We start from the raw sequence: 25,621 nt of genomic DNA on the forward strand, positions 1-25,621 counted from the left end.
CACTGCTAGGTCAGCTCTTTCCAAGACTACCTGCCTGATCTCCTGCCATGCCATTCTGCAGCTTAGCCCGTCTCTGGTTCCTCTCTGTGAATGTCTCATCAGTATTTCAGGCTTGTAGGTAAAATAGATATTCTCCTCCTTTTCTCTTCACTTTTCTCTGTGCAGCGGGCACAGTTGCTGCCCACTCCCACAGCAGGGAGTTACCTGCACATCGTCCTACCTCAAATCCTGTCACTTTTCCCGTAACATCCCTTAGATATTCAGTGCCCCACTTCTGATGCAACTGCTTCCCCATCACAGCTGTGATACCACTCTCCCGGCTGGTCTTCCCTGCTGCACCACCTTCAGCACTAACCTCCTCTTCTGCCTCTCCTCCACGGCAAAGATGACAGAAAGTGCTTATCCTCAGCCCTGAACACCCTTCACATCTTTACTTGATCCTTGGTTGGTTTGCCTCACTCATCAACAACTTGTCTGGGCCTCTCACAACATTAAATTTATGTTAAATTTCACTGCTTTTATCTCCAGAGATTCCCCAGCCAGCTTCACCAGTGGACATGCTGGTAAAAATAGTTTTGCTGTGTAATAAGTTTTGTGCTTGATCAACAGTGATGGATAAGTTCTAATCTTGTTTATTCTAATTCTGCAGACAATCACTAACAAGAAAGTTAGTAAAATTTCAGTTTTTTGCCCTTTGACACAAACCTTTCCTGGTAATAACTATTCTCTTCTCAAAGATGAACAATCTATTAAGTGAACCCTATGGACCGACTTCAGCATCTTGGACTCTCATGATTAAGTATATCACAACAGAATATTGGTCATGAATAAGCAAGCTGCTTGGGGCTTGAATGTCTCCTCTCACTTTGCATGGAGGCAGCTCCAGCAGATCTACCACAATGTTACACTTGAGTTATATAGCGGTCAGTTATGGACACTACTGGGGCAGGGTCTTTTATTCAACACTTTAGGAATGGTAAGTTTTAATGTGCGTTGACTGAAGAGGGGTTTTAAAATGAAAAATAATGATGCATAATGACATTCATGTCTGAGAAGTGGGGCTGTCAAGAGGCTTATTGGCTTCACTAACCATTTTGAAGAATCTGACCACACTTCTGGTTCTGCCAGGGTTTGCTGGCTTGTGCTATCTATCTTTCATATTTAGAGTTAGTTGCTGGACAACTAGTCTTTTCCTTTACATTCTCTGAAAGGTGTTGTCATGGGTATCATGTCTCCATCAGATCATCCTGTCTTCATCAGTGAACAGAAATGCTTTTTGGGTCTTATAGTCACTGCTTCAGAGACACTTCTTTTTCCTCTTTTTTCTTTTGCTTTTCCTTTGCTTTTTCTTCTTGGCTTCAAAAGGCAATGTGAGTTGATTTGGAGTCCAGTTTTCACATATTTACAAGTGCCATTAAAATTTAATTTCATGGAATTTTATGAGTTGAGACTGTTGGGTTGATATAGCGTACCTCACATTTGCTGGTAGCTGTAGTTACTGCACATATGGGGACAACTGAGAGGCTTTGAAGATCGGTCGAGTGAAACTTTGAATATTGGTCAGGATGGCCTTGATTAGCGATAGGGAATTAATGAAGAATAGACTTTGATCTCCAAACCCTGGAAAATAGGGAGAACATCTTGGATCATAATAAGAATATCTGGGGTTGACTGTGTTAAGAATGAGTTATTTGACAACCTGGTAAAGTGACTATTCAATTAAGCAACTTGGCAATGAAACTAACATTTAAATTGTGCTGAAGTGAACTACCTTCATTATAATACTAAAAACCACACCCACAGGTCAAAAAGACCCCTATCCAGGTCAAGACCCTTCCCTGGAGCATGTGTAGTAGAAGAAGTATTGTGTAAGCAGTATTATAATTATATGTTAATCACTAATAAATCAATATCTGGTAGGAGTGTTTGGAAAAGTACTAACCTCTGATTTTTGTGTATAAATGAAGCACCAAAACCTGCTGTTGGTGTGACTGATTTGTGGAAAAGTCCACTGAGCACCCAGGCCTGAATAAATACAATATCTCTCCTGAGCACTTTAAGATTGGCTTACATGAAACCGCTCTCTGGGTAATGAGGTCTTCATTGGTTTATTGTGTTAAGAACACAATCTGTACCCTCAAGACTATAAAAACCTCAAGGTAGTATTTTGCAATACACCAAAATTTATTTCCTTTCTGTAAACGTTGTTAGAGGAATTTGGATTTTGTCTTAAGTTGCTGGCTGCAAACTGCATTGAAATAGAGGGTGCTGCTACTGTAACAATCCAGCTGGCTCATGCCGTGTTTTTGGAGTAGAGATTTTTTAGTTGCTGGAATTACAAAAACTGCTATTGTGGCTTGATGCAAGGGAAGAATTAATTGCACAGGAAAAAATGCACCTGTAAATCAGTGGTGGGACAATGTCCTGAAGAGAATTCTGCAGTACATGGTGGAATTGATACTCCTGGAATCTGGTCAATTAGGTGTAAAGGTCTGTTGGAGTTGGAGCTGCCTTTTGAAGAATGTGTGGTCATTTACATGATTTGAGGACATTACAAGGAGGATCCGTTTCTGAGCATCTCCTGAAGTGCACTGGAGTCATCCTTTGGAGCTGACATGTCACCTTTACTGCAGGAGAATGACTGCACCCATATGAAAGGACAAAGCAAGGCAGAGGTTCCTCCTTTGCCTTTAATTGCCTAAAACTGTAAATAGCTGATCTTCACTAGAGAAGGTGGTCAGTCTCCATTCCTAGTGCAAAAGCTGGGCTTTGCTGATTAGTCTTCAAGCCCTCTTCATTGACACCATTTTCTTTATCCAGCCCCATAGCCAGTTGTGGAACAGCTCATCTTTCTCTTGTGAAAGCAGTAAAATGTATGCACTTCCTCAAAGTAAGGCGGAAGAGTTTATGCAATCTTATGTTGTTGCTGTAAAAAAAGAATATGTTCTCTATGAAAGATCTCCAGAGGTCAGAAGAGATCTTTTTTCCTGCTGAGAAGTTGACTTCCCACAGATCTAGTGAAACTCAGCTATCATTGCTGCTTATTCACTTTTATACGCTGAGTTCATCTTGAGTGCTCTCTTCTGAGAGGCTGGAGAAAACTGCTTGGGACATAGAGAAGAGTGAATAGAACACACTTCTGGTTACATGCAATATGTAATCCTTTTCTTTGATATCAGTGATAAGTAGAGCCTTGATCTGTGTATACTGTGGTCCTTTTCATAACCAGGATATTCTGTTAGCACAGTGACTAATGCCTCCCTCCCAACTATGTGAATGCTTCTTATTTACACAGGTTCAACTCTTTATTCTTTCTTCTAACTGAACATTTAGCAGCCTTGGCTGCTGGCGTGGCCAGGCTCTGCAGATTGCAGGAGGGTGCTCTTAATGACACACATCATTGCACAGGCTCTGGCCCTGGCTGATGGGAATTGTGTAGAAATAACATTAAAAATATCTGGCTCACTAAGGCTGAAAACCACAGAACTGAACCACTTGCACTGGTTAACTGTTAGTGTTGGGGTGTCTTTGGGCATGATGTTAAGCCACAGTAGGTATAGTGAGTAAAATGAAATCTATTAGCAAAGTTGCAGGTCTATTATGGCTAATTTAACTTAATTGTGCAAGAGAATCCTTGGCAGCTTCAACTGGTACTTATCACTTGTTTTCATATATAATTTAATGGAACAATCAGTACAGCATGACCGCAAGCATGGATTAAAGTTAAGTGGAAATATAGAAAGGAAGATATGAAACTGAGGTTAGAGAAAACAGACTAAGGAGAATAATTAGGTGAGAAGATTGGAAGAAGACTAAGGGATAGGTAGGCAGAAATAAAACTTAGAGGGATGAAGAGGAAGTAAAATCCAGAAACCCAACAAAAGCTTTCAAAGAGGAAGGTGAAATGGTCTGCAGTACTTTAGAAACAGATACTGCTCAATACAGGCTTTATCTCAATGGTGTATGTTGTGTACTTGGAAGAGGAGAGTTGGAAAGCATCTTGAGACAACATCTTTTAGAATTCTCTTCCCCAGGGCAGGATCATGTGCACACTTTACAGTGTTGCTGACCCATTTTCATGTGCACTGAAAAGAATGCATGGCACTCATTAATTGCATGGATACTCTTTTAGACAGGCTCTGCTCAGGCATCTGGAAATATTTAATTGATACCAAGCATGACTAGGAGTTGAATCCAGGTGCTAGAGTAGTCACCTCAATACAAGTAACTGGGTAAGTAGCCATGTATGCACATCAGATACCAGTATTAGAATGGGAAAACCAGTCCTCCAGGAGGTAATCTCTTTGTGTTGTTGGGAATAACTTAAACTTCAACAGCAATACAAAGAAACTCAAGTTGTTTTTTGTTGAAGGACATTTTGTTTTTTAGCATCCACAGAACTGGCAATGGGAGGTAGCTTGAGAGGAGGACATTAGTAATTGGAGCCTCCTTCTCCGCGTTTGGAAGTTTTGGTCCTCACCAGAGATCTGCTACTGGTGTGATTCATGACCTTGCTGCATGTGTAGTCTGTGGTACACAATAACAATATTATTTGGATGCTTTCACCTTAGTCAAAAGATAGTTAAATGTGCAAGTCTAAAATTGCTAAAAATTGGTTACTTCTGAAGCAAATCAGTGATGATGTTTTTCCAGAAGCTGTGATTAAAAAAAACCCTTTAAAATGTAGAATTTTATATTGGTGACACACAAGTTCTTGTTAGATAAATAAAGCATTTTAGGTTTTTATTTCTAGTGCTGTTGTCTCTCTTCTTGTGAGCTGCTTGGGTTCATGGTGTTCCTCTTGTGTCTGATTTCATACTTAAATGGTTCTTGGGAATATTCCTTGTTGGTTTTAAAACAGGGTTTGTATATAAACAGGGTTTGTACTTTTTTTTTCTGTTGTTGCTGGCTTGACTGATGAAGAGTGCTGGTATCTGTCACCAGTTTATTTCCTAGAGGAAAACTGGGTGTCCTGTCTTTTGCTGGCTCAGTGGTCTTTGTGCAAGACTGAAGTGCATAATAGTCTGGGGGGAAGAGCATCCCTTGCATCAAAACTATACTGGCAAATAAGCTGTATGTATATTGTTGCCTACAAGGAGATCCCCAGTTAGTTATCAAAAACGTTTATTCCTGTTAAAATAAAGAGCTTAAGACATTTTTTTTTTAACTTGGGTTGGTGGTAAGAAAGATCACAGATGTCCAAGTCAGGTTTTTAGTTGTTAAAGTAATCAGCACCCAAATCCTAGTAAAAGGATAAACCAGATATTTAAGGACTCTTTGAAAATAAAATAATTCTTTGAATAGTTTTGCAAAGCAAAATCAGGACCATAAATTGTTTTAAACCTATTCCTTAGAATGGACTCCAGTTCACTTTTATTTCAACAAATTTAGATGTTAAATCTCAGATGAAGTATTATGTAGCAGGGTGACATACTGTGTTTGCTTTTTGGTGTTTTTTAACCATAAATAGCTCATAATAACTTAATTTCAATTAAAAGAAGCCCATCTGTTAATGTTCTTGTTCTCTTACCCATCATCTAATTGATAAACATCGAACCATAAATACTTCAACTGTGTTCTCCCCTTTGACAAAGAAAATACAATAACTATTCACCTTATTGTGAAAGCAGTGCAAAACACCCACAAATAGAGGTCTGAAATCATCAACCGCTTTATGCAAAACAATTATTTTCAGCAAAGTGCCAAAAAACTTCCCCTCCTGACTTCTGGTCACATTTACCTGCCTTTCAAACTTACTTTTCCATTGATTTGGAAGGTGTTAACCCTAGCTGATACGAATATTTAAAAATGGGACAGTTTACACCCCGTTAATTTAGCAGCTGCACTTTTTATTTTGATGGTCCACATTATACTTTCTGTCTAATGATTTTGAAAAGCTTTAATTTAAACTACAGTTGGTTGCTCTAGTACTACCACCCAAGCACTGTCATGCAACATTGGTTCTTGTTTAACAAGACAACATAATCAGGTAAATGTGCAGTTATTTTTATAAAAATAATTTTTTCCTTCCTGGAAAACAGCAAATAAATGTGGCTGAGGATTGTTTATGTGCACAAATTGTTATAAGCTAGCCATTGCTGTTGCAGTTATTTGAATCAAATTTAAGTTTCCCTTTACATCTCCTCTGTCATTCAGTATGTTTTATCTTTCTGAACCTAAGGTTTTTCTTATTCAGCCCTATCTCAAAAGCCACTTATTTTAGGTTCTTGAGTTCTCCGACCATGAAAAACATACTATTTTTACTGATTTTTCCAGAGTAGCTGAGAGAAATGAAAGGGGATGAAAAGATAGCAGGTTTTGTCTGAACAACCACAGTATTACAATAAGCTACAGGTTTGTCTCCGTTAGCAAAGAGCACGGCAGGCCCTGGAGAGAAGCTGTCACCTGAACAAGGGAACTGCTGCAGAGGTCCCTGGCTGGAATTTGGCCCATGCCACCCAGCTTTCTCCCAGTGGCTTCCCAGGGCCTGTTTTTGGAGTTAGAGATTTGGGAGATGTCCCCATTAGTTGGTGTGTATGCAGTTACCCATTTCAGTACTACCTTGGAAGGTGGCCTCATCCCCGGGAAGCTACCTGGGCATATTTAATTTAATTTACTGGGATGGAGGTTTCTTCAAGCAATATGAGCCAGCAGTTTCTGGCAGCTGGTGGTCAAGACAGCAGCTCTCTTATAGTACAGGTATTTGATCCTAAGCCTGTAGGTGCCTCTCCCCTGGGTCAGTGTAGGGGTGATATGGGAGGTGAAGGGTGGTGGGGTGACATGGCTCCTCCCTGCCCCACCACCGACACTGTGCTGCTGGCCCCTTGTCCCCTTGATATCAGGGATATTCCCCACCCCATGCTGGGCACGTCAGCGTGGCTCGCTGGGTGAAGTAACATATCACAAGAGCAGCTCTGCAGCAGTTACAAGGCAGCAAACAATGAGGGAACAGGGACATATATCACAAAGTGGCATTTTCAGGCTCAGGAGATTAATAAAATGATTTAAAATGGAGTTGGCTTGTGATTTTATTTTTCCTCATCTTTTTTGCAGTGTTTTACTGAGGACTGGGTTTTTCGTTTGTATCTCAGATCATTCTTCTCCTTCCTTTTCTTATGATGGCTCTTTCTTCCCATGCCTGTTCCCTCCTTCTGTTGTGTTCCCACATCCCTGGCTGCTTGCCCCTCCCATGAATTCTGCTTTATTGCTTAATTTCACTTGACCGTGCCCCAGTCTGGGTCTTCTGTGGTCTGTCTCTTCTCCAATGCATACGTTGTCATTCCCTTACCACCCTTGCTCCCCCCTCAGTGAAACCACAGCAGTGATGCTCATATCTCTCCCCTTTCTATATTTCCCCGCGTCTCCTTTTTCCATATTTTTTTTTTCAGATTTGTGTAGGATTGCCTCCCTTCCCAGACTGCCATTTTTAGCTGAGCTCAGAGTGTCCTCACCCATCTCAGCTCTGTCCAAGCCATGGGGTTTCTCAGGGTTGTCCCACTGTACTGACAGCCACAGACCTTGGTTCCTGGGGATTGATACTGCACAGAGGAGGAGTCTGATTGTTCCTACTCCAGCAGCTTTAAAACGCAAGATTTTGAATCCTTCTTGCTTCCCAGTGCAGGTACAATCAGATGTGACTGTTTTAAAATTTTAGAAGAAAATTAGATTTTGTTGCTCTACGGAGAGGGAGGGGAAGCAAAGGTTTATTACATGGTGGCAGCTGGGCAAAACTCTCACATTTATCTGTTTTGTGGTTTTGCAGCTAAGTTGTATAAGTGACAGGTGACAGCTCTGTGCTTGTCTTCTTGTGGGCTGGTAAGAGCAGTAGGGAGAACTGCCCGAGGCTGCTCGTGGGGGAGAGGTGGGGTGGCTGCCCAGATACTTCAGGTCGGTCCTTTGGCAGTATTTTCTGTGCCATAATTGCTGGATTTCCCTGCCGGTGCAGGGGGATCTGCATGCAAGCAGCTTCCAGGCAGGATTCTGGGAACAGCACCAAAACCCACGACAGGCAGCGAGCAGGTTTTATGCTCTGAGTCATAAGTAGGCTGAGAAGATGCAGTCCTCAAAGCACATACCCGAGATGGGGAAGGCGATCTGTGCGAGAAGGATATTTCAAGCGTGAGGTTCAGAGCTTGAGGGGACCTTCTCCTGACAGCATGCTTGGTGAGTTTGCGGGTCAGCTGCTGGTTTTGGTGAAATCGAAGGAGAAGGGAGGTTGCTGCCTTTTACCACCACCATCCAGAGCCAGCTCATCCTTCTAGCTATTTCTGTCTGTGCTTATCTATAGCATCATCCCTCTTGTGCCTGTGTACCTGCCAAGCATTCAAAACAGGCACTGCTGTGGCAGCCTCCTTCTTTCTCTCCAGCCTGGAGGATAAATGACTGGATTGCTTTTTTTTAATTGCTTCTCTGCATCAAGAATTTACGGTGGGAAAGCTAAGCTGGAGAAATGCTTTCAGGAGGGGGTGGTGAGGTCGGCAGATCCCCGCTTGTTCTTAGCCCCTAGGGAGGTCCTGCAGCCTGGCCCCTGCCGAGCTCGCTCGCTGCCCCGTGCATCGGCACTTTCTTTGAAATCGATGGTTTCCTGGAGTGAAATGTTGTCTCGGGTAACGACAGCCAAAGTTTGGATGCGAGAGAGAAGACCTGGATCTGACTTGCTTGCCAGGGGACCCAGAGCAGAAAGCTGAGTGCTTGGGTGAGTTCACAGCAGCCAACTTGTCCAATGCAGAGCACTGTACTCATCTTTATTATAGACTGAGTCCGTTATTCAATGTGAAAAATAACAGTGTCAAAACCCCTAGCATCTATATTCCATCTATATTCTATATGCTGTCTGTATGCTATATGTGTCGGTTTGTTTAGTTTGAGCTGTGAAGTAGACTGCTCTCTGCATTCAGTACATCCTCACCATGGTTTGTGACTTTGTTCGCAGCTGGGAATCTCCGTGTTTGCATCTGGAGTTGTGCACACATGCAGATGTGCAAAACTTACATCCTGCTTTTGAATCTGTTACAGCACTGGTTTCGGCCAGTAAATTTCTCTTGGATTGGAAAATTGGAATTAAAGCATGTCTTCTGCCACCTCAGTGTATGACTTCAGAGGCAGTGAAGCACAGCTAATACATATATTTGTAACATACTGCTTCTGATCTTTAAAATAGAAGGTAGAGACATAATGGGATACAGTTTCAAAGCACCTTCCCCACAGTTACCTTATTGAAGAGGTAGGAAAAGAGATCGAATAATCAGAATTTTCTTCTTTTAAATAATCAGGTTATAAAGACAGAATTTGTTTGGGTTTGTTGTTTATTTTATTTTTTTAAATAAACAAACTGTATTTCAGTGGGAGGCTGTCAGAACTCCCCAGATGTTTTCTTCTACCCTGCCACTGACTACAACTGTCATTGTAACATTTGAAATAAGACTTGGATTCAGATGTCCTTCATCAATATTTCTTTGTCAAATCTACAATTTACATATGGATTCTTATGGCAATATATACAGGGGAAGTTGTTTTGATGAGCAAGAAACATTGCAGTATGTGGAATATCTAAATATCTAAATCAATATAATGTTTCTTTTAGTGTTTTTAAAATACCTCCATGCTGTAGGCAGCCATTGATTTACAAAATACAACTTGAAAATAAATAGAAATATGTTTTTAGCACTTCCACAACAGTATAAAGATATTTGTAGTTGGCTCCTGCCCAGATGGAGCATTTGGGCTGAGATTACTTTGCCCTGCTGGCTATGGTCTGGATGATGCTTCTGGCCAGAAGCATTTGACCAGCTTCATGGCTTAGTTTCCTACCGACTACAAAATTAAACGTGGCAGGGCCAAGGAAGAATGTGTTTTACCCTGACTGTTGGAAATTATCCACCTTTATTTGGGATAAGTCAGGCAGGTTTCAATATATGTGTATATTAAGGGGGTTTTAAATCCTTGAGTAACAAAGTTCTATTTTTCTCTCAATCTGTAAGTACAGGTAACTAGTTCTTACACAGCCCTTGTCATGAGTTGGTGAGGAAGTTCTTTCCAGACGGTATCACTGCCATTACACCATTGCACGCATTCAGAAACAACAGCACAGGAGATGGGAGTCATTTTGTTTCCTTTTTACCACCTCAAATTTGAACTGCTCATTCAGGCTCATACCATATCAAGGGGAGAGGTGCACAGATCGTCACACTCTGGAGGAGCTGTGTTATTTTTGAGTACATGATGCCCACACAGTTAAATAGCTTAATTCTCCTGGTTAGTCCCACGTCCTGGTCCCCAAGATCAGATAGGCTGGGTTCCTTTGCTTCAAACACTAGTCTCTTGGAGACAACTAGTTATTTCCCTCTGAGACAAAATCCGTGTTAGTTCTGAGAACAGCTTGCTGAGGGGGCTGGCCCTGGAGGAATTAAGGGTGAAACCATACCAGGTCTGGCTCCCCATGTTGTATATGGTCCTCTAGTGCTGTCCCAGCAGGAGGGTTACCAAAAGCACCCACATTCCCATGCCTTGCTCCAAGACATGCAGTACACCCTTCATGCAGTTAAATGTTGCTCTGGTAAGCTGCAACACAAACCTCACACTGTGTCAGACAATTCTGAATGGACAAAATAAGCAATTGCCCCACGGCACCTTGAGGTGTGGGCAAAGCGCTTAATGTATGGATGTGACTGGGTAGGTGTAGACAGGGGGTGGCTGTGTGGGTGCTTTGGGGACAAGAGACCTGTCCCTGTGGTGGGTGTCTTTGGCACGGAAGACGGTGTATCTGTTGGCCAGGGAAGTGCTTATCTGCTGAGCTGGACTAGATGCGTTTCAGGCAGCTGACAGATGGAGCAGATCGCACCTGGTGGGACTTACACAAGGTCACTCGCCGTGTCAGTGCCAAAGCTGGGTGAAAAAGCCAAGCCTGTGTGTTACTCTATAGGACATACCATCTTCCCAGCACCCAAACAGCCCCATTTTGTTTGGTCTTTCCTCGTTCTCATGTGGTTTGTGAAATGCCTGGGTTAAATGCCAGTGTCTTCATGCCCCACAGTGGGTCTGGGTGGGCAGTGTTTAGCACTGTGACTGTGTGAGGATGTAAAACTGGTCATGCCTGCAGGATGAGTGGGAAAAACAAGGGGAAAATGGCTCTTTTCCTAGATCTTGCAAAACATAGCTAAGATCTTGTTGTGCAGCAAGGACAGCAGGTGCTTGACACTGTCAGAGTGGTCATGGTGGCCTTAACCGATCCCTTACAAGCCACTAAACCACACAACGTTTGTGAACACTGCTGCAGTGTGCTCCTTTGCATTCCAGTTCCTATGGAAACATGCTGTAAGAATGTCTAAAATAAGTACAGTGCTTTGAAACTATTATTATTTTGATCTTTCCTTTCCCCCCAAACCTCCTTTATCACCTTTCTGGCTGAATTTTTAACACATTAAAAAGGTCATTGCCATTATCTGGCAACAGTGTGCTACTCAGCTTTTCCAGATTTTTACATCCTGGGATCCATCAGATCCCAGGGTTTGATATGGAGATCCGTGCTCCCTTTCCCCATTCTCTCTGCTCAATGGGGTGGCAGGTTGTGGGTGTAAGTGTCGAACACAGATACATATATATGTGTGTGTGTGTATGCACACATTGAAGGAGGCTTGGATCCAGCTCCCTTTCTTCCACATGTACAACGCTGTTTGCCACAACAGGTGAAGGCACAAGCTTATTCCCAGCTCCTTACAGGACCACCACACAGTGTTGGCTGAGAGGGAGTGCTGGAGGTCACCCAGTCCAGCTGCCCATCAGAGCAGAGCCCTCTCCACTGGTGTTGCAGGAGATGCTTGTGAGCTAGATGGAGACTTGCTGCAGGTCCCCTTTTTCCCACAGGAGGGTCAGTGCTAGAGCAGCCCACGAGCAGTTTGGGACAGCTTTTACAAAGGAAGTTACTTGTTCTCCCCAAAAGGATGCTGGTAACTGAAAACAGGGCTGTGTCTTTAAAGCACTTTTCCCCAGTGCTCCCATGGTTTCCTTGTAAAGCTATCATCTCCCTGACCTTAGTAGCGTCTAAGATTTTCAAAGTAGCCATGTCCCATTTTCAGAAGGCACTTTTGACAAGAGAGCTTTAGGGGAGCTAAGGCTAAATCCAGTAAAAGACTAAAAAGCCATATTTAAAGCTAGATGTTAAATTTTGCTCATTCTTAAGCTTCTGGCCTCTTGCAGTACCATAGCTCAGAACCTCAGGTTAGATACCAGAAGAGCTGGAGATTTATCTTTGGTATTTGAGGGCGAAGCAGGCGCTTAAATCTAGAAAAGCTATTCAGGAGTTTTTGGGCAATGCTAAAACCCATGACACCCCTATGTGCTGGATACGTATTTCCCGCAGTATCTGCATTCCACAAGTGTCTTCTGGTCTGGGGATCTACACACCTGCAAAGCAGGTTTGAAATAAAAGGGAGTTGACACTGGAGCAGCACTTTTCATGACTGCACATCCTAGACAAAATGTATTACAAAGTGTCACGATGGTATGGATCTAGCTGATGTTATGCTTTAACATTAAACCATATCTCAGCCATTTGAGAAATGTGAGCATCTGTTTGAATCCTATTCCAAATCATCAGGCCAAATTCTGCTCATGGGGCTACATCTGCAGAGCCAGCAAGCAGCTTGCTGTGTAATTATGCACCCTGGTTTACGCTGCTGCATGTTTAGTCTTTGCATGATGTTTTACGTGTTTGTGGTAAGTGTAGTGGCAACACCAGATCTGCTTTATTTTGGTGCAACATTAAAGGTCAGCAGAAGAAATAGGAGTCTAATCTTACAGATGGAAAGAAAGCTTTATAGATTGATTTCAGGGTTGTTATCATAGTGGAGTGAAACCACTCATTAAACAAGCAGACAAATTAAATTGTAAATGCTGGTCCGTAAAAAAGTATTGTGAAGCTTGGCATTTGCATTTCATATCTGTGAAGGTCCTTCCTTACTTGAAAAGCAAGTGTTGGCTCCATCACTGAAGTGAATACTGAGAGAGATAAGAATCATGAGCTCTGGAGCAGTAGCAGATTATAAAGAGAAATTGCTCTGTTTTAACATCAAAATGAAAGGCTGAGATTTCGATTGCAAGGGCTCTTCTTGAACAGCTTTGGAGCTGGGCCACTGTAGATGTAACCTTTATAACCCGATGGATAAGTTCACGTGTATGCACAGTATGTAGGTCATTCACATTTATCCCGAGTATCCCAGAAATGACTGTTGCCCTTCAACCCTTCCATTGTAGCAGATTTCTTTCTCCCACTTCTCCTTGTTCATCTATGCATTCTATGCTGGAAAAATCCCCAACAAGATATCAGCTGATATGCACAGATAACCGATAGGTTAAATGTTAAATAAACAGCTAGGCTGACGAGAGAGTAAGGGGCAGATGGAGATCCAAATACCTACAAGTATGAGGGACAGGTACTCTGAAAGGGGGAATTATTTACACCTTTGCTAAACCATTGTGAATTTGTTTAGCAGTCATGGGAATTCTGGAAATACCTTCTATTTGAGAAAGGCAATATTGCAATGATTTAAAATAATTATTCTGATAAATGCCATTAGATAATATTAAATCCCAACTGCAGTCAAGTAATTGTTAAACTCTCTTAAGAGAAAAATTATAAGTTATCTTGAAGGTAGCAGACTCATGAGGAATGCACACATGTGGTTCAATACAGGAAAATCACAGGATCTAAAAGTGATTTTTAACGGTGACATTTGCACATGTACAGTATTATTAATTTTGTCTTTGTACTGATATATTTCATAGCTTCCTAGTCTTGCCTACCATGTGAAATACATTTTCTTGGGCCCCAGTGATGTCAGACATACTGAACGTGGCATGAATGGTAATGATAGATGGTTGTACTTCAAATTGAGATGTAGTGTCCATTGGGTTCCCATGGGAATTCGCATTAAGTCTAGTCATAACTAATGATCTGTGAATACAAAAATCAATTGGATTTGAAGGTAGTACTGGACTGGGAGGTATTGCAAGCTCTGCTGAGGACAGATAGGAGTTTATGTCTGGGGAACTAGAAATACTAGATTTCCTGTCTGTAAGGCTCAAATAAGACAAATGTAAACAGACCGACCTGTGGAAAATGATTGGAAATTAGTAAACAGTAGTGCTGGGAAAGAGAAGAGGTTCAAATTATCAGCCTGCAGTGCAGTGTCTCTTAATACTGGGAAAGTATTAACTCCTTGACCGCGCCAGATGCTGGCAAACGGCACTGATCGTTCAAGACATCTGTGAAGGGAGCAGCCAAACCTTGCTCCCCTCCTGGCAGGGGGGTCTCAGGGGCCCTTTGGCCACCGAGGGCTCAGTGACAGGCAGCGGCTGGCCCCTCACTGCAGCGAGCTGCCACCCGTACCTCCGCCTGCAGCGACGCGCCTCGCTCGGCATCTCAGACCCACCCCTGAGTGCAGTCTTAGCCCGCGATGGTGGGCGACAGAGATGAAGATGGGTTTAAGTATAAGCAGAGCTGAAGAGAGACGTGCACATCTGCAAAACAGGCCCTAGCCCGTTGTGTGTTGGCTATCTGGGTTGAGTTTCTCTCTGTACATGTCTGTAGTTCTCCACTGATCATAGACCTGAGACCACGATAGAATTAAAATCACTAGGTAAAACTAAGCGTTTAACTTTTAGATGGCTAAAGCTGAGTTCATTATGGATGTGCCACAGGGAAGAGGGAAGAAGCTGCCAAACTTGCCATGTGGCTTGGGACTCTTGGAGAGTCTGGTGGCCATTCACAAGGTCTGAATTTTCTTCAAAATAGTGCACCTAGGGTAACCTATATCTGGCATGTTTTAAGATGTGGGCAACTGTATTCTTTGTTTTTTAAAATGCTGCTTTTAAAAAAAAAAAAAAAAAAAAAAAGAATTTTTTTCTTTGTGTGATGTTGCAGTGCAAAGAAAGTCCAGTGCATAACAGAGGTGTGAGCAGAAGGGTACTGCCACAGAGTCCTGTTACGATGATGGGGAGGAAACAGCAGAAAAGGAAAGGGGAACAGCCCCCACCACAGCCACCCTCACTGAAACATGGATCTCTTAGGTCATGTTAGTTAATTTGGGTAGGCAGAAGGAGAGAAGTCAATATAGGTTTTGATGTCAGAATTAATTTTTATTGATCAATAGACCTTGCCTGATCAAATATCTCTATTCCTTCAGGGATTAACACTTCTGTATTTAATTTATCTGTCCCTGATTAGGATCAGAGTTGGGGTAGATTATAGTAATTTCCACTTTAACTTCAATTCTGCGTTTCCTCAGCTAAAACACGACATACATTTTGTTGTCTTGGAAAATGCTTTTGCACATACCTAATGCATGTGTGTGAATTCTCCCCCTCCTTTCCTAGCCACAAAGAGCATCGGTTTGCATAGATGCCCTGGGGAATTATATTTTAGTGCATCATTGTGCTTGAAATTCCAGATTTCTTAAAGTGAACCTACAGCCTGCTCTCTCTTCAAACACATAAAATACTTTTTTCGATTAAAAGGTTGGGGGGCTTAGAAGAATGGAAGATTTGCTAGCAACAAAACACTGATCTTGAGCATCAGGAGGTCATTAGCACTTCCCTTGTTCTGTTATTTATCTGTTTGGTGACCTGGGACAAAACATTTCACTGCTCTGTTTATTTCACGCGACTTTGGAGTTTCTCCACGTTTTGTTCTATTACTGTAAACTCTTTGAGGTGGTGTCCGTTGCTTACTGTGTGTTTGTATAAAGCCTACAGCACTTGACTGTCTGCCTGAGAGCAACTGAAAGTGAGGGCATATTTTGGGATGACAAAGTAGATGATGTGTGTCTTAGGGGGGTTAAACATAAGCAGTGGAGACAAGAAAATGATTTGTTCAGTTGGGCCTAAGATGCCTGGACTAGTTATAGAATGAAACTTTAATTTCTAGTAGCTGGAGTACCTTGGGCATAGTCCACAGAAATTCAGCTGGAGAGGAATACAGTTGCTAAGAAAAACCTGTTTTGCTGATCTGTGGTTCTTTGTGTTAATATAATCCATAATTTCCCACTGATCCCTCAGAAATGCTGGTTTTCTAATACACATAGTTAGTGTGTGTTGCTTCAGATGTCCCAGGGAAGCAAATGTAGTTTTGGGCTTGCAGTGTCTGGGCTTTGCCCCCTGCAGCAGGTCCATGTCCCTGAGCTGGGACCAGGACACCTCTTCTGGAAATCTGCCCCCATCCCTCTTCTCTGCTTGGGTGGCTGAGAGAAGTTACAGAGAAAAGAGATTTGAGCACTGTGGGAAGGAAACAGGGCCACCTCTGCCTCAAGACTGAAGAGGCTGTGAAGGACCATGGTGAAAATTTTTACCTCCTTTTGTTTCTCTCTGCCTCTGGAAGTGTATATCAGGATTTGTTGGATTGTGCTAGTTTTTTTCAGAGCCCTATGAATGCTTCTGTAAGCATTATTACTGCATTCTTGCACGTGGGGAGAAACTGTGATAGAGGCCAGCTGATAAGAGTATCTTGCTTCAATCAGATCTTGGTGGTTTCCTCAAAACCAGTTGACAAAGCTAAACTCAAACAACGCTCAGATCTCCAAAGCACCCATCTGCCTCTCTGATTATGCCCAGACCGAGCATTTAAAAGAGTTAAGAAACCTGTAATTAATTCTTCTGACCTGTTCCCTTCCCTGAGATACTGCATTATAGGACAGGTTGAACACAGGGGTGAGATTAGCACGTTTTTGTAGTTTTGATCATGTGCATATTTGGATCAAACCTATAACATTTTTGTAAGATCTGCAAATTGATTTTTTAAAGTAAATTTAATCCCTTTGAACATATTGTGCGCTTTATATCCTTAAATGATGTTTAAGCTCCAAGTTCTGTCACTGTTTATGAAAAATTAGTTGTCTTCATTTGTAAAATCATTAGGATCTTTTAAGCATGCTGGCTCTCATTGCAGTCAATGGGATATTTTTGCTTTGGATTCCAGCTGGAAGAGACTCAGCTCTCCTGCCACTGGGAAATGTACCTTTAAATTGTCCTGTATCCTACTTCGTTAACTGGTGCATTTTGCACTAAGCTGTGACATTTTCATTTTCTAAGCTGTTTATTAATTCCAACACTGAATATTTAAAAATAATAATAATAAAAAAAAGCATAAGGAAAACGTATAATTGAAAACCATCACAGAAGCTGTATATACAAGAAAGGATGCAGACCGTAGGGCGGATTGCAAACATAAACAAAGAGCTACATGAAAGCCAACATAATCCAGAAGCTGTATCCCCCAATTATGCATGTGTAGTGTTTTTAAATGAGTGCTGCAATACCTTCACTGAGCGCCTGTTTGGTACTTTTAACTACAGAACTTGGTGTGGAGTTACAGGCTGACATAGCAAAGCAGCATCATTAACCTCCTTTCCACTATAAGGGGGGATAAATGTGGGACAGCGTGTTCTCCTAAAATGATTTTTTAAAATGCCATCTGCAGAGATAAAGCATGCAGTGGTGTCCTACCATATTTCTGCAGGGGAATTAAATAATAACAAAGGAAAAGGAAAAAAAGGCAGTGCATTTTGAGGGGCTGTGAGGAAGCAAGCTGAAATTTGTGGGTTTATTGCCAAGAGCCATCATTCTGTGTCTTTGGGAGAACAGCAAGCATTCGACACTATGTTCTTCCCTGGTGTTTCACTTTTTGTAACGATACAAAACTACAGCGATTTGTTTTGATCTTTTGCTTCTCTGTATTGCACCTTAACTTCTCCTCCTAGGTGTCCAGAGAGAACACGATTCTGAAACTTTGACAGAGGAACAGATCAGATAAATCTGTGCAGGTTTTAATCTGATTTGTGCTGAAATGACACCATGTGCAGTGCTGTGGCAAAAACATGGGGTAAAATGAAGACTTACACAGCCCTGAGGAAGCATTAAGATTTAATAGCAAGACTGAAACCTGATGTGCCATTCTCAGCCCCGTTGAGCTTTATAGCATGGCATTTGGATGCTATTGTAAGTTGTGCTTCAAAATGAGTCTCTGCTTGGTTATGCAAATTATTCTTGTATCAAGGAACCACTATGTGCTACAAAATTAAAACTGGGAGGAAAAATAACTGCTGTGGGATAATATGCAATAAATCTACTGAAGCTGCTGGCTCTGTTGAGGTAACGTCTTGTCCCTCAACGGGTGGAACATTTCTCTATCGAATCATTACAGTTTTGCTCAGAAACATCCTACGGCTTGAACCACTGTGGGAAGAACAGTGATGTCAGGCAGATATCAGGTTTTCCCAATAGGAGCATCCTGCTGGGAAGTGGGGTGCACTGGTGTGATGGTCTGAAAAGCTCAGCTGCAGCAGCTCTGTGTAATTGCTATTCCCTTCTGATTTCTTTGCTGAATGCACAAAACTGCTTCCAACAAACAAAATCCTTGACTTATCACCAGTGTAATACTCTGCGTGCTAAGCTGGGGTTTGTCACTAGTTTGCCTTCATCGTTTCCTTGTGATCACTGTTTTATATTGAGTCTCATCTCCTGTTATGGTGCCAAAGCCTGACACTGGGAGCAAATGCTTCTGTTTCAATTGGTGATGTTTAATTTTTCATGATCAGTGCAGTTTAGTGCCTCCCCAGGTAGGAAGCTCTGAAGCTAATTAGCAAGGAAATGTTTTCTGCCTTCACAGGACACATGTGCACTCTGCGTTTCGGTTCTCTTAAACAGCTGAGCTGAGTGGGATTGGCGGTGGTTACTGCTGGCTGAACAGATACTATTGCTGCTTGAAGGAAACACTGCTCAGTTTTCTTTCCTAACTCACAAATCTGCAAAAGAAAGTTAGGTGTTTTTTTTTGTTTGTTTGTTTTGGTTTGGTTTTGTTTTTTTTTTTTTTTTTGTTTTTTTTTTTAAGTGGAGGCTGTTGAAGGAGATGTATAGTCCTGCTTGGAAGCCGGTAAGCATCACATCCCAGAGCAGAGTGCTGTGTTTGTGTGGTGTGAACAAAGGGCAGGCTGGGTTTTGTTCTTGCGTGTATTCTTTAGTCATGAGGAATTTGGTCCTTGTAATACTATTTGGCAATTGGCTATAGACCTACAGCAAAAAACATCTCAATCCATCTATGATATATAAAGTTTGGGGTTTCTTTTGTCTTTGGTATATAGCTTAAAATTACTGTCACTGAAGATTTATTTTCTACGACCATTTTGGGTTGAAAAGAATGGTAGATTTATCTTACTTTTTTGGTGAGCTTATATCAAGGCAATTGGATAGCATAGCAGTTATTATATCCCACTTAAAGGCTGTTATATTGAGTATTCTGGGCATTGCTTATAGGGGGTTTTTTGAATGTGTACTGTTTGCATAATTTTCCTAAGATGTTGTTTAGCCTCACCATTCATTTTTGTACAAGTCACACAGAATTCTGTTCTTCTCTTTGACCCTGTATTGTTTGCCAGGAGGATTTTCAGCAGCAGTGTTTTTTAGTCTACTGCACACAGAGAGTAGAACATTAATAAAGAAATGTCAATGGAGAAACTAGGAATATCCAACCTTTTTTTTTTTTTTTTTTTGTCTGTGCTGAAGTGAGGTGACTGAAATAACACAGCAAAACCTGCCATATGATAAAGCAGAAAGAAAAGTTGAATGTTAGGTGGACTACACACCATAGGCAGAAGAAAAAAAAGTTGAATGTTAGTGGACTTTAACACCATAGGCAGAAGAGGCTGCCATAGAGCTGGGACCTGACCAGGCTGCTCTGGTGCTTTTCTCTGTAGGAAATTTCTGTTTCAGAGGAGCAGGGTCAGCAAATGGAAGCAGCCCTGGCAGAAGCGGGGTGCAGAGCTTGCTTTACAGGGTATGCAGCCAGTTGCTCCCATGTCTTTATTTCCCCAGCCAAAGCAGGCTGGTTCCTGTTCCCACAGACTCCCGATGGCCTTGGTGACCGTGAGGCATAGGGTGTAGGTTTGACTTTCTGGGGGCTGCAGACATGCCCTACCCTGCAGGGAAGCGAGGAGGAGTTCTTCATCAGCGACCTGGCTGGAACAGATGAGCAGCACGATGATGCTTTGATGAGGGGCAGCATGCAGGACTCCTTTCCTCCACGTGCTTTGTGGCAGACAGGCTGCACATCAGATCCCGTGAAATCATTCGGCTGCACGTGACTTTTCAGAGAAGGTCTAAGATTTTTAGAGCTGCTGTAATTAAGCTTAAGAGATTCTTAGTTTGAAAAAGTTTGGAAGTTTAATGTCAGGGCTCAAGTCTAGGCCTGGAGTTGCTCACAGCAGAGATCCCTAAAACCACAGGAAATCCTACAGCTGCACCTGGAGCACAGTTAGGGATGTTAGGGTCTGAATGAATGTAACAAATCAACCCCTTAGGATTTAAATGAGGCCCTAAAGGACTTACAGAGCTGCCAGGTTTGTGTGTCCCCACTGGCCTTATGTGAGAGGTAGGTATATACACATGGACAGCCCCGTTTCTCAGCATTCAAGAGGACAGGATTGTGAACACTCAAGAAAATGTTTAGTGGAAACCCAAGTGTTGCATGGGGTGCTGTTGCCCATACTGGGGTTGGTCAGGGCTTCTTGGATCACTGCCCAGTATACTGGTGCTAATTCCTCTTGGAGAGCACTTGGGTGCCTGTACATGCTCCTCCAGGTCTTAATGTGGGTTTCTAAAAGTGAACTACTCAAAAAATGTCTCTTCTTTCTCCACAAAATTACAGGGAGCTTGGTAATGTCTTGCGGTATTTCAGATTCTTTTACCTGAGTGGAAAACTTAAACAAAGATTACTTTTTTTTTTTTTTCCCAAAATAAAACACAAAAAAACTTTGTTAAAAATAATTGGAGTGGCTCAATATATTTGACTCTGTGAAGTGGTACTAATGAGTTATTTTAGTGTGAATTTGGGGATCATAACTGGGTAGTGTCAAATCAAGGTGCTGTGTGTGTATTTGAACAAGATGATAAAAATTCCAGCTAAAGGGAAACCTAGCTCTACGTGTAGTGAGATTTTAGCATTTGCTTTCAGATTTTGGGTGGATGTATATGTTGGACGAACAAAAGAAACACAAGTCCACAATTTCTTGCCCTGCATAAATTTTGACCTAATCCTCTTTCTTAAAATAAATAAATGAGAAAAGCCACCTGAGAGCTTGCTTGTGTCACTGAATGGCTATGACCTGCCGCTTCCTTTCACCTGGGCAACGGCAATTCAAACAGATCTTGCAGTTTTCGGCAAGTCCTGCAGGGTCTGTTGTGGTCCCTCCTACAGTCAGACATAGGTACCAAGGTCACAACTTTCACTGATTACAGAATCCAAAAGTCTAATCCTCATGACAAAGAAATAGAAAATATGATTCACAGACACCCAAAGAGAAGGTGGTTGCCCCCTTCCCCTGCTTCAGCCTCAAGTGAGGTATTAAAAACTTTCAAAATCTCATTTTTAAGATAGGCTGTGATATTAGCAATTTTTATTGATAGGATGGTGACATGATGAAACACGAGGGTTTCAGAGCTCTGGGGAGCTTTCCTCTGCAGCTGTGGAGGCTAGAAACTTTTCTTTTAAGTGAAAGCTTTCATTCTTATTTAATCTCATGCCTCCTGGAGCCAAGTCCTTTAAGAAAAATGCTAACATAAAATTCAGCAATTTGTTGCTGCTCAGGGATTTTCTTTTTTTTTCTTTCTTTCTTTTTTTTTTTTTTTTTTCAAAATTGGTCTTGCTCATCCCCTTTGTGTTAAATTAAAATTAGTGAGCAACTTGGCAGGATGTTGAGTCCCCAGGTCCTTCTTTGAGTCAACAGAGTGCTGAGTTTGGGCTATCTTTTGGGCTATATACCTTTTCCCTGATATGGGGGCAACAAAAATAATTTGATATCTCTGTTAGATCATTTCTAATTAGTTCAATATTTTCTATACTCAAACTACAGGGTGGAAAGGTTGGTTATGAAGAAGAATGTCTTGAGCTTTTTGTTCCAGTCAGTGAGAAATGTTCCTTTTGGATGACAGCGGACCAGCCCCACCAAGCTGCGCAAGGTGTGTAGCTCCTGGCCAGAGCCAGGAACTGAAAGACTTTGGTTTGTAGGAGTACGTTTATCATTGAGATGTCCTGTGCACACCACATAGTTCAGCAGAGCTAATGAGCCTGTGTGCTAGGGAAACATTTCCAGCAATAAACCTGAGTTGAATAAATTCCTGTTTCCTGTAGCTGGGGAATATCCATATGTCTCTGATGAATTCTGCCAGCTCACGTCTTGAAGTTCTGGGTTTAATAGTGAGATTTTGTTTTCAACAGGATTTACTAAATCAGTGCCATTGTAGATGGGGAAGCGTGTAAGTAAATGCAGATTAATTGATTCAGGAGAACTGAGCTCCTTGCTTGGGAGAAGAGCGTCGGGGTGGGATCCTTTAATGGATGCCTGGGTGTCAGGGTAAAATATTGACGATGGTTTCTGTGGCTAAGGTCACTGGAGTGGATGAAATTATATCTTCTAGAAGAAAATTGATTTGCATTCATTCATGTTTGGGATGCACAATTAAGTAAGAGCACTTTATCAGAAGATATAACACCATGTCGCTCTGTTGTTTACTGTAATATTTTGTGTGTTCAATTTCTACAGTATTTTACCTGAGACCTTTTAGAGATCTAGAAAATTGCTTTCATAAATGCCCAAGAATGAGCAAACTGAAAAAAAAAAAAAACCAAACCAAACCAAAACAACCAACCCCTCATCTAGTGCCTAGTTTAAAGTGGCAGACCACCAGGAATTCAGAATTAATAACACTTCACAGTTAATAGTGACTTGTTAAAGATTTGTGACTTTAGAGCATCCTGCTTCATTACATAGTGAAAACTAGAATTTCAGTGTTAACTTGTAAGTAATTCCAATTTGTCGGTCTATATATCTCTAGTTTTTGAGGTAAGAAAGGCAAAAAAATGAGGGTCTTTTTACATGAATGCATAGAAAAGTAGTTAGGCTTATTTCCTTTTAAAAGCATTTAATATTTCATGCCTCCTGCCAGCCCAGCTGGGAATCTTTAAAAGCACATCTTTACAAGAGCTGACCAAGTTTTTCTGGCGTCTTTATTTTTTTTTCCTTTTTTCTCAGAAAATGCTGATGGATCAAACTCAAAACTCTTAAGTTTATAAGAATTTTTCATTTTAGATAACATTCAAAAATGTTTTGAAACAGGAATAGGATGCCCCTGAATTTTCAAAATAAAGGAATCTGATTTTGTTTATAATTTTGGTGGGGTTTAAAATAAGGTAATTATTATACCAAAAATAAAAGGCAAAATAAAGCGGTGTTTTGATGCTATTAAATATATTTTATTCTCCCAAGTGCTACCGATATTACTGTTCTTTTCTGAACATTTTATGGTCATATTAATTTGCTGCTTAACCTATGAAAAAAAAAAAATTCTGTACACAGAATTAGAAATAACAAAGACTCAATCCATTGGGACTCAGGTTTTGCCATTGATTTGTATGTGGAAGACAGACTGGGATCACTGTGAGGGGTGGCCTCATGAAGCTCGTGACAATTATAATAAGTATGTGATAATGATAGATGAATATGGAAACATACAGATGGCAGTTGGTGGTCCATGAAAGATGCAGGGAGCCACATCCAATTTGTTGTATCGGCTAAGACAGGTTTATTGTCCATCAATGTACTGCACGAAGTGTATTGTCAGTGTCTGGCTGCTGTGGGTTCATTCCCTGAGTGATTCTTGGACTTGCTCTGCTACTGATAGCTTGTTTTTCAAATATGTATCTTAACGGCTATCCATTTCTGTCATTCAGTTTTAGGCCATATCCCATTTTTTCCACTCAGCCTTTTTTCTCTCCTTGAAACGAAACAACCATTTGTGTTTTTCAAGGGTTCAAACCTACCTAGGCAGTGTGTATTTTGTGGTTTTTCCATGGTTTTGGCACTGTGATCAGCAGGAGGAGATGCTGTCCCGGGAACACGCTGTGTGGGTCCTGGCGGTACAGGCGGAGCACATGCAGACCTGTCCTGATGAGGTGTTATGAGTGGTCTTGTGAGTACAGGTTGGAAAACTTGACATGGGATCCAGTTTAATGAAAATGGTTGTGTGGACATTATTGAAAACCAAATCCTTTTCTTTTCACCTGATGGCTCAGGTTGGCCTCCTGCAATGCCAGCGCCCCTCAGCATCAGTCCTGCTGGTTTGCTTTTAAATACGAGGCATATTTTCGGGCCAGTGTTTTTTCCATTGTACCATCAGTATTTGCTGAAGAACCTTAATTCTGACATTTTGACACCAGTGGCTTGTTTCAGATACAGCACCTGGTATTGATTAGAATTGATTAACATTTCTATAATGCTTTTTCTTAAAGTAGAGCTGGGTGTCATTATGCCTGCTTAACAGATGGTAATTTGCATCTTGGAAGGGTAAAAGGTCTTGTCCTCAGTAATTGAAGAGGTGACAGCAGTTGTTCTGTTAACATGTTGTGGCAGTACTGAGGGGTCCAAAGGGGGGGGTGTCTATGAGAGTCCAGTGCCCCTGTCCTGAGGGTCTCAGGAGGCAGAGAGGGAGAATGGAGGCACATCTCTGCCCTTACAATGCTGGTGTTTATCATCTGCTGTATCAGAGCAGCTTCTTGAAAAAGAATTTATAAAGCAAATAAAATGTGCTTTGGACATCAGTTCGCTTTTAACAACTTAGCACTCATTTGACTAATTGAAGGTTGTGAGCTCCTGAATGAAGCATTTTTAAGGAAAGCAGTGGTCCAGTGATGCAGTTTTTGGTCTGGTTTTGACAAGACTTGTTGCAACATTTCTTCTTAATATCTTCCTTTATTTGCATTTCTGAACTCTGCATAGAAAATAAACTCTTTGAGGCAACTCTAGCAGCAAAATAGAAAATGGAAGGTGCATACATAGAAATCCTTCCACCTTTACTTGGGTAGATCAGGTGCCTACCCCTTGACTTACAGCTATGAGGAAAAGAAAATGCTTTTGCTTTCCAGCAGAGTGCTGGCTGCTGTCGGATGGGAAGCAGTGTCAAGTGTCAGCCTGGATGTGCCCCTTGGCTGAAGCCAGCATGCAGTGGTGGCATTGGCCTTCTGCAGGTCCTGCACTTTGGTTCTGAAGGGTCCTGACACAGCAGCTGCTCTGCCAGAGGGTCCGTCCCAGGCATCTGTGAAAGTCAGACCTCTTGGTCAAGTGTTTCCTCTCCTGGTGCATGAGAGAGCAGGGAAGGGGCAAAGGAAAGTGGGAGGAGGCACCCAAGGACGTGTGTGAAGAGGGCTGTGTTGCTTACCCTGTGTGGGACAACCCTCGGCAGAGCTGGAGGCTCTGTGTCCTCATCATGCTCCCGTAAAAGCTGGCTTATGCAGCAAGGGGGTTGCTAGGCAAACTGGAAAATAACAATTTTACTTGCTTTTGCTTCATCATGATTATTCAGGATCCCATTAAAGATTTTTTGGTTTTCTTCTGCTCAGGTTCTTTATCCAAAAAATATTGTAACTGTCCCGCCTTTTCTCCCCTCTTTGGAATCTCTCAGAAGACTTAGATGTGAATATCTAGAGTCTTTTTCCTCTCTTAATTGAAATCCTGGAAAGTTTTGATTAATCAGCATATATTTTCTTCCAGCTATTTATAGGTTATCCATATAAAATAGGTGC

General features: G+C 41.7%; 1 protein-coding gene across 4 annotated transcripts in view; it reads left to right on the forward strand.

Annotated features, from left to right (window-relative positions):
* The window catches only part of MTUS2 (microtubule associated scaffold protein 2), a 322,948-nt gene that overhangs the window by 25,470 nt on the left and 271,857 nt on the right, over positions 1-25,621 (forward strand). Inside the window, exon 1 of one of the 4 annotated variants that reach the window (XM_032982802.2) lies at positions 8,101-8,163. The exons of 2 other annotated variants lie outside the window; for them this stretch is intronic. The gene's annotated coding sequence lies outside the window, so the exon portion shown is untranslated. Of the gene's footprint in view, positions 1-8,100; positions 8,164-25,621 lie in introns of those variants that run through there. One more of the 4 variants, XM_032982808.2, reaches the window with a different exon arrangement.

The sequence above is a fragment of the Tyto alba genome, unplaced genomic scaffold, assembly GCF_018691265.1.
Source record: "Tyto alba isolate M040663 unplaced genomic scaffold, T.alba_DEE_v4.0 Super-Scaffold_2, whole genome shotgun sequence".
Taxonomy (NCBI): Eukaryota; Metazoa; Chordata; class Aves; order Strigiformes; family Tytonidae; genus Tyto; species Tyto alba.